Source organism: Monopterus albus, unplaced genomic scaffold (assembly GCF_001952655.1).
Source record: "Monopterus albus unplaced genomic scaffold, M_albus_1.0 scaffold13.1, whole genome shotgun sequence".
In the NCBI taxonomy this organism is placed as follows: Eukaryota; Metazoa; Chordata; class Actinopteri; order Synbranchiformes; family Synbranchidae; genus Monopterus; species Monopterus albus.
This window is the reverse complement of record NW_018127893.1, coordinates 3885093-3895070: the sequence shown is the minus strand read 5'-3', so window position 1 is coordinate 3895070 and position 9978 is coordinate 3885093. Positions and strand designations below refer to the sequence as shown.

At 40.6% G+C, this 9978-nt stretch overlaps 1 protein-coding gene across 1 annotated transcript in view; it reads left to right on the top strand.

The window, feature by feature from the left end:
* The window catches only part of msrab (methionine sulfoxide reductase Ab), a 55522-nt gene extending 47938 nt beyond the window's left edge, over window positions 1-7584 (top strand). The window contains exons 7-9 of the transcript XR_002274232.1: window positions 2296-2350; window positions 5176-5251; window positions 5527-7584. The gene's annotated coding sequence lies outside the window, so the exon portion shown is untranslated. The remainder of the gene's footprint in view (window positions 1-2295; window positions 2351-5175; window positions 5252-5526) is intronic.
* The last annotated feature ends 2394 nt before the right edge of the window (window positions 7585-9978 follow it).

Below are 9978 nucleotides of genomic sequence, written 5' to 3'. Positions count from 1 at the left end.
GAAAGAGATGAGGAAAAAAGGAGAGGAAGTAAGGGAGACAAAACAGCGAAATGAAATTGAAAATGATGCACAGAGGAAAACCGAGGAATGTGATTTGACAAAATCAGAATTTTTCTGAAATCATTAAATATTATATATTCATGTTTTCCCGATATAAACTTGTTGCATAATAGAGCTGAACAGTAACTGTGTTTGTGTTCATACAGCTGTGTTTGTGACGTGTGTTTGTGTGTGTGCGTGCTGATGATTTTCCAGTGATGATCTTCAGTGCAGAGCACAGAAAGCATGAACACTGGTTAGCTTCTGTGGCGAAACACTATGTGTGGCAGGAAACAGAAGAATGTGTGATCTCTGCAAAAACACTAATGGAAAACCTCACTCAGATAAAAAAAAATAAGGGTGTGCATGCACAATAGCACAAGTGTGTGTTTGTGCGTGTATTTGATGACCTGATGGCATATAATTGGAGGGCACCGTGCAAGTTGTCAGAATTATAATTATTCCAAAGAGTATGCTAACCAAAGTATGTGTCGGGTTTTCCGAAAGGAGTAGAAATGTAACGAACATCTGCTTTTGCAACAATTAACCCGAGAACCACAGGCTTTCCTCTACAGATAACAAGTCAGACTTTCCTTTAGAAATGTGCAAACAACAAAGACAAGATCACCAACCCTAACCTTTACACAACATTTTGTGATTTTTTTTTTTAAATCAAAACTACCACTCTAGTTCCAAACGTTGAGCTACATTTGGTTTAACAACTGATTTTATGTAAGATTAAATAAAAGTCACTGTTGCTGTTGAAACCTTGATCTTTTTACTGCTCCGTTGTTCAGTTTTGTTGTGGCAATAATTATTTCAGACCTTTGTTATACTGTGCTCACAAATGCTTTGTAAAATTTTTCTTATGCTTCTCTAGTGTCAAATTTGTGACATACAAACTAAAAGAACTTGAATACAAGCACAGGAAATGTTTTACAGTTTAATAATCAACAGCTTACCCCAGACTGAATAGTGCTCCTAGTAGGTTAAAAGAAATCCTTTTAATTATGTGGAAACTTAGTTTGATACAAGTTTCGTGTGTGTCTTTGGCTAGAATGGGAACCAGAGGTGACGGGCCACAGTGACTAATTTAAGTGTTTTGTTTTTGGAAAGCTGATCTCTGAGTAACACTTTTCCTGACAACTGAGAGTAAATGTTTCACGGTCTGGTTCTGACTTTGTGAGAATGAGCTCTTTACTGACTCAACACATACTGGTAGTTAGGAGGAGATTTAACTAGGTCAACAGCTGGAAAATTTGGTTGAAACAAACCATAGCCGGGTCTACAAATAGACGAGGTGATCCTGTGTGAATGTATGTGTTTTGTGTGTGTGTGCATGAAGAGGTGGAGGGGTCACAGGGATGTTCTTGACTGTGTCATCTCCAGCAGCTGTTTCCCTCAAGCCCTGCCTCGCCCCTCCTCCCCCATCGTCTCACAATGAAACCAGTACAAAGGAACAGGAAGTTCCTCCCGTTAACTGGGGCCCAATCAAAGCCATCATTATTCCCGTGTCAGAATTTTTACAGGAAATAGCTTCTCAGAAAATGTGCCAGCTGTGCAGGGAGTGTGGCATTATTGTCTTAAAGGTCTTGTCTGTTTTTGTCTTTTTTCACTTATCAGTTTCTGCTAACAAAAGGACACATAGACCCATCTCGACCACGTGCGACACACTGTCACAAGGCAAGCCAGGCACTGTGTTCTCTGGGGCTGGGTGGTTATTGTGCGCACTGTGAAAAGGGCTCTCCTGCTGTGTTTGTATCAGCTTCATTGGTTTCCATCCTGAAGCAAGTGATTGTCTTTTTCAAACCCTGCAAGCAGACGCTGAGCCCGGAGAGCGCACAGATGCGAGAGTACATACATGATCTCACACACGCCCCACGCTTTTTTCCTACTAAAGCTGCATCTGTAAGACCTGCTCAGATTACGGCATGGATTCAGGTGAAGCCTAACATTTGCCAGATGCTGCAGTAAAGTCACCAGGAGGTTACCCTAACACTGGAGTGTTGTTGTTGGTCAGGGAGGGTGGAATCATCTACCCCCTAACAAGGGGGGCACACATCTGGTGTGAACAGAAAAGTAATTTATGACAATTATCTTAAACAACTGTGAGTAACAGCACTGATGCTTATCTGTGATATTTAACCAACAGAATTTTAATCCTCAGTTTGATTAGTTTTGCAGCTAAAAAGAAAAGTAGCTTACCTGCCAATCTAATCTTCAGTTTGTTCTTTGTAATCTCTCTGTCTCTCTGAGGCCTTGCGGACGTCTGGAGGACAATAATTAACTCAGTCACTCTGCGTTGACACAGGTGAGCACTGCTCAGGTTGTTAAACTGTTATTACAGGTCTCTTGTGATGTGAATGAAAACACACACGTTTGATTGGCTACTAACATTGTCATAGCTGTCACATTAAGCTGAAGCCTATTCGGGTACAAAATGACACTGTTGACTGTATTAACACAAATTAGATAACATAAAAAACACTTTTGTGAATACAGTGTAGAGACATGGCGATTTCTATCGATGTAACACATATTCTTACCTCTCAAAACTGGGCTGTGTCAGGTTTCTCTCTTGTTTTAGCCAAAGGAGTTGCCCCTTGTCCTTCACTGTGGAGCTTATCAGTGGTGTTTGAAGTGCTCATCTTTATCTGAGCTCACTGTGTTGGTTCATCACCCTGACCCAGCGGTCTCCGTCTCTGCCTTCACTGTTTCTCATTCTCATTCTCTTCCGCATTTAAAAGGTTGGTTCACCCACTTTTCTTTTATAACCACAATTAGTGTCCAGCAATGCAGAAAACAGTAACACTTTATTTTACAGATCTGCAAATTCCAGTTTATTTCCAGATAACTTCCTAAAAGGTTTCCTGGAAATAAACTGTATACCTTGGTACTAATTAGAGGTACAACAGAGAGTGGTCCTTTGGTACACTTTGTAAATACTAAGCTAGCACAAACTTGAGGGTTTCATTCAGATGATAGAAGGTGAACTGCACATGGAAAATGGGAAATGAGTTTTTTTTGGTTCAGCATAAATGAAAACGTTCATATAGCTGGCCTGTTTAAGTAATACGTCCATGCATTAATCAGTTAATAAGACAACAAGAAAAGATTTTTGCTGCTGTTATAACTGCCACATTAAAGCTATAGTATGGAACTTAGGTAGCACTGGTATGACTTTCCAAATCGATCAACTCTGTGTCGCTCAGCCCTCCCTCTCCCTGCTCCACCACACTCTGCCCAGCTCTTCAGATATTTGTTGTTATGAAATTATGACAAATGAGAATGCAACAAAACTTGCTGATCGAGCAGAAATTGACTGAAAATCTTTGAATAGTTAGAGATGTCAAACCCACTCAAATCCTTTCAGAAGCTAATATCTCTGCACTGCTGCCAGTGCTGTTCAATGCGTGTGGGGCACAGGAGGCTTCGACAGCCCCTCTCTACATTAAGATAAGTTGTGAAGCATATTTCTACAACAAAAAATATTTGAATAATAGTTACATACTGTAGCTTTAAAGATATTCTCCATTGTGGCCATCATGTGGGAAAGAGTTTTTGGAAAGAGTAAAATTATTGTTAAAGTTACAAAACACTGAATATGAACTTGCAGGTGACTAACACAATGTTCTGTGTCAAAGGTCTGGCTCAGCATTTGCCAGCTGAGCAACACAGTTGTATAAGGATTCATGTTTTTTTTGAGCAAGACTTTAGACCACTCCACCACTAGAACACCCTTTAACTGAGACAAATGGAAATTTTGTTTGTAATGTTCACATCATCATAAATTTACATTTTAAAAATGTATCAGCATTGTGTTTCTCTAGGAACAAAGCCCTGCTAACCATGAATAATCCACAGTCCTCATTATGAACAGTTTTTTGTTGTTTGTTTTTTTGGAGCCAGCTTCTGCTAAAAAAATAACCCTTTGTCGAGGCATGTGGATTTTTCAGGGTAATAAGAACAGTGTTTATGGAAAGACACTTTACTGCTGCATTTGAAACTCAACATTTCACTGCTGTTACTACCACAGATTAAATTGCATTCATCTCCATTTCACTGGGGTGGATGTACATACAATATCTGAGAGACAAATATCTTAAAACCTGAGTAAATAAAACCAAAACTATGTGGATGGCTAAATACTATAGGGTATAATTTGAGTAAACCAACCCTACAGCATAATGTATCTTTTCTCAATATTGAAATTTTAATCTTTCTTTCTGTTGCCATTTAAATGAATTCTTCTCTTTTTTAAGCCCAAGTCTTTTAACTTTGTGAGAACTAGTTTCCAAAGGCCATATTCCTCAGAAGGAGGCAACATTTTTAGAAATCTTGAGTGGCTTTGACACTCAGCATTGGCCAGACTCTCAGCTTAGTGGTGAAAGGATATTTTCAGTAAATTACATAGTTGCCAGAGAATGTTAGCAGGAAATGTCCAAAATACAATACACACAGACTAGACATGGCTAAACAGATGCTGTATAGGCATTTCCTGAGAGTGACCCTCTTTTTGGAAGTGACTCGTTATGTTACTTCAGCTTTTATTTTAAGAATTTATGCTTAGAGCTTTCATAAGCAGTGACTAAGGGTCACAGAGTGTGAGAGTGGCCTGTTTAACTCTGGGTTATAGTCAAAAATAGTTCAGGGACAGAACAAGTACAGCAATAAGTCTGAAACGTTTTAAACTTTTTATTCCTGCAGTGAGCAATAAATACACTGGATCGTTAAAACCTTGGTGACATGATGTGTTTATATGGTTTCACACACACAGCCTGATTAAATCTCTGCACATAATGCCCAATTGAACATGGCAGTACAAAGCTGACCAGCTGGAAGAGTGTCCATTTTTCTTGAGTCTCTGTGTCCAACCCATGATGCTGTGCATGTCACAGCATCATGATTAAAGCCCCTTCAGAGGAAGAGGGTATGTTAGTGTGTATGGGGAGGGTGAAGAGGGTGGAGGTGAAGATAAAACTCACAGTCACTTATAGGAGAATATAAATTGCTCTAAAATAAATGGCAACCAGACAGAGCAGGAGACACTGCAGTACCAAGGCCAGGCTGTATTTGTGTTGTGCTTGTTTCTGAGTTCTGTGTAAGAGATTTTAATTTGCTTAATTTCACATCCAGACCTTTGTTGCTGCCAGTCTGCCCCCCACCCCACCCCCCACCTCACGCAGAGGTGCACTGGTGACCCAGATTAAGAGTAAGTATGTGTGGGAGCAGGGGGAATCAGCTGTTTATTGTGTCTTAGTCCCCACTGTTTCAGTTCATTAGTGACATAAGAAGAGACAAAAGAGATGTAGAGGGGGTGGTAAATGTATGTGTGCTCTCATGCCTGTGTGCTTACATATATCTGTTTGTACACGCACATGTGCTGGAACATAAGTGAGTGTGTGAAGGGGTTGGGGAAAGATGTTAAAATATACAATGTCAGTGACAGAAGCAGAAATTCAATGATGTGGCTTATCTGGATTTCAGGGACCCACTTGACCTACAAACACAAGACACACACAGGTGCAGAGATACTCACCAGGGACCACATGACCTCTGACTGTGCCTCTCTGAATTCTGACCAGCTGAACCCCTGCAGCAGCGGCTGTAGCGTCAGGCTTCTCTATGTCTTTCTGACTGTCAACTCCTCTTTCTTTTGCTGTCTCTTTCTCTTCTCTGTCTCTTGCCCTGAAGCGTCTCCCACAGTCATATTCCACACTAATCTTCTCTTGCTCTCCTCATTGGACTTCCACAACATCCATACAAATTTCCTGTTTGTATCTCTCCATCTTGCTCCCCCAGACCATATTGTCTCCTCACAAAAAAAAAATGCATAAGCTTGTGTTGTGTGGGGTCTGTGTGCAAAATAAAAGGCCATATTTGGTCTTGATCACCTCAGTGTGAGCAGACTGGCTGGCTAAATTTGTCCAAATCTTTACCCAACCTCACTCGCTGCAACTTAATACACTATTGTAACTGGTCAAAAATGTTGGGATTGGTTTATTTCCATTTCACTCATTTCCTTCCAACAGATTAAATCAAGAACATTTTTTCACAGCACTGTATTTAGAAGCAGCACTCTGCATCTTCATGACAACATATGAGCAGTGCTCTGTGTGGGGTCTTACAAAGTATAGGCCCAGATAGCCTTTAATTACAAGGTCAACATTCTAGTTCAAGCAAGTTTAAAATATATTTAACAAAAATGTTCTGCTTACATAACAGCAGTTACACAAGAGCATTTCATATTTTTATGGTCTTCATCTGGTAGTCATCTGCAAATTGTTGCATAGGTCTTGATTTTGGTTAAGATTATGTACAATTGCTGTTTTGCAGCTCCATGCTGAGATTGAACATGGATCAGACACATTCTTCCCTGGCAACATGGAGACAACTAGCAAACACAGCCAGTTTGTGTCTATGCTGTTTGCAGACACTCGTTCTGGTTTTATTTGCAGTTTTGAAAACAGAGGAATTGTTTTAATACAGGGATTAGGGCCTGCAGTGCTTCCATTAATGGTCATCCACTGATAGACTACAACAGTTCAGTGTCAGCTCTACAGCGGCTTATTCCAAGTTCGTCTGCTTGATAGTCTGTTGGATCTATATTAATGTAATCCATTATACTGTGTGACTGTGTGTAATTATAATTCAAACGCTGTTGCATGCTGTTTGAGAAGATTGGTGTCTTATAGCTAATTATGCCTGATTGTGTTATGACTAATCAGATCGCCCTCGCCTACAGCAACTGGCCCTGACCACGATCACTAAGCCTGACCCTAACTATGCTTACACAAAGCCAGATGTCTATTCTCAGTGGAATAGCTGCAGAATAAACGGACTGTTCCCATCAGGGCCAACGAAGACGACACAACAATAGTGTGACCAGCAGCTGGCAGCCTATCCACTTGCTCAATCACACTTAAAATTATAGTCAGCTTGTTTTGGCCTTATGTGGTGATCGTGGGCTTTATGGCCTTCTGTGGCTTGTGCCCCACCTGCTATACAGTTGTATTGCCTTGATATATTCCTGCATGGGGAGAGCAGTTAAATAGTCACACCCAAGGACATGCGCAGGGTCACCTGACAACATTATAATGATAACAGCACAGTTCCCACAATGGGCAGCCACCGTACTGTGAAACTATAGCTGTATTATGGTTTCAGGTGCGTTCTTCCTCCAAGCACCATGTTACCAAATTTTGGCCATACATTGCAACAAGTATTTCTGTCAGTTTAAGAAATATCTATTTTGCTGCCAATTCATTTGATGTTTTAATATAATATAGCTAATATACTACAGCATATACTTACTGGAAAATTTAAAGTTATTCCTGTTCCGTAGCAAAACAAAGATACATCGTTTGTCCTTATCCAGATTCCGTTTACATCCAGTTGAGCCATAGGCCACATCTGGCATCAAAATGCATCCGAACACTGGACACTCCGTTGATTTAGATTACATTAAGATAGTGAACTTGTATAGAGAAAAACATCTCAGCTGATGAAACAGAATCAGAGATATCCAGACTTTGAGGTTCCTGTAATATAATAAGTAGCATCTCTATGATAGTTTTTTTTTTTTTTTTTTTTTTCCTTATGCCTTTTGAACTCCACACCCTCAGTTTGTAATGCAGGCCTTTTGTCAAAAAGTTGTAGTCTCTAAACCCAAATGGCCCTGATATCACTATGACATCATCTGGGTTAACTCCTCAGATTTAACAAAGCTCCCCCACAGCCACAGACGACATTATGCAACTGTTTTTACCAGCTGTGTATTATTCCTTGTGACAATTAAACTGGCCTTTACATACATGTCACAGGAAACCACATACAGTATGGGACCAAATTTTTCTGCTGCTGCAAATATAATATCTACATTTTTGCTAAAATATACAGACAGAGAAAATGCAAGTCTGTATGGCTGCTTATTACCACACCATAGGTAAAAGCATGTAAAGATCATTTTGCAGTGGCAAATGAACTGTATCCAGCTATTGCTGGAAGTTAGTGAATTTTTTGTGTTTACTGTGTGTTTATATTTCCAGGTTTGGTCTGAGCAGTCATGTTCTGAATATACATATATTATGGGTGTATTTGAAAACAACCACACCTGTGTTTAAAACTATCTACTCATGATTGGATTAACACAGTATTAACAGCAAACAGAAAAGGCAAAGTCCTGATCCAGTCATGTGAGGTTTGTCATGCCTCCTACCAGCCACTGATTCAGTGCATGAAGTTTGATACACAGTGAACTTTTTCACGTAAAAATCAAACTACATGAATGAATTAATACATAACAGGCTTAAACAAGAGACTCAAACATAAATGAGTGACCAGTACAAATAAACAGTGTGTGTAAAATGTCAAGTCACTGCAGACAAAAGCTTGGGAATTGTAGGCTGTTTGAAGCAGATGGAGAAGACATAAGCATCTTTGATAAAAGACAGTGAACACAGGGAGTAGAGGAAGAGGAGGAATCCTGCATGACGCACAAGTAGGAATAGAAAAAATTACATTTCACTGTGTTCATTTTTTTTCCACAATAGGCCTTGAAAGATACAACACTGTCTCTCTGCATGATAGTGTGGTGGTTCACTCACTCGTGCTCTCCATGCCCCCCAGTGTCTCATCCCATTACTTTACACTCTGTTCTGTTGTTACCAAGACATTTTTATGTTAAGCAGAGGTGCACTGAGGTAAAGATAAGTGTGTGTTGGAGGGGGCAGGTATGGAAACACACACATTCAGTCACAGAAGTGAACAGCTGCCTATAGGCTTTGTTATGTTATAGTTTTTATCCCTTTCCTTAGTAGCATTTTACTGACAATAAAATATTTAAATTTAGCCGACAGAGAGAGAAGGAGAGAAGAGAAGGGGGGGTGCTTCTAATTATGCATGGCAATTGTTGATGGCTTGATTGTCCGCGTCCAGCTGCATGGAGGAGCAGGGAGAGGGAGAGGGAGGGCGGAGAGAGAGGCAGACTCACTGACGCCAGGCTCGGAATTCTCCCATCCATTGAAAGAGAGACTCGATTGTGTCCGGGGCATTTCCAACAAGCACCTGATCCCTGCCCAGACACACTGGTTGTGTGTGTGTGTGTGTGTGTGTGTGTGTGTGTCGCACCGGGAACTCTGGAATCTGCACATAAGCGCTTTTATGGGCATTGGGGCTATTGGAAGATATTCTGTTGCCATTTTTTGATTTCCTAGAAATAACTTGTAGTTCCTAAAAAGTAGTACGGATTCAGGAGCAGTCCACAAGGACGCCTTTAATCACAAACGCTTGCCTGGGCCCAGTCCCTGCTCTGGCCGTTTGCAAATACAAGTAATTGTTTTCCCACCAGACCTGGGAAATTTGGGGCGGTATTTGTCCTCCCTTCCACATGTGTAACAAAGATATTAAAGGTCAAAGTCTTGTTTTGATACTGAGCACAGCTCACACATTATATCTCTAAAATAGCAGCGGACCGAAGTCCTGTCTCACGGTTCAGTATTGCGACTTATAGTGAGGTCTCAGTGACTTCTCAAGCAGGGTCAGCGTTTGAGCATAGAAAGGGGGGGGTATGAGTGTTAGGAGGACTTGAACATCTGTTAAACCTAACAGGGAGGATATCTCCGGCCATGCGCATTTATGCGCAAATGTGTCCAAATGAAGATAAGAATGTAGTGCGGTTGTAGTTAATCACCATCTGTATATAATGTGTTACATTTTACCAGCTGTTCCTGTGTGTGACGTAATACAATGTCAAATTTACGACAGCCTCCTAAAGAATAAAATGGATCGGCCAAACCCTGAGTGAGACATCCAGAGTGGTTGCCAAATATCTCGTGAACACAAACAGGCTACCATTCTGGCAAAAACGGGCTGCTGAGCAACGACTTTCTCCAACTGCTGTCGGAAAAAAACTACTATAAGAATTTAGGTTTGGATTAG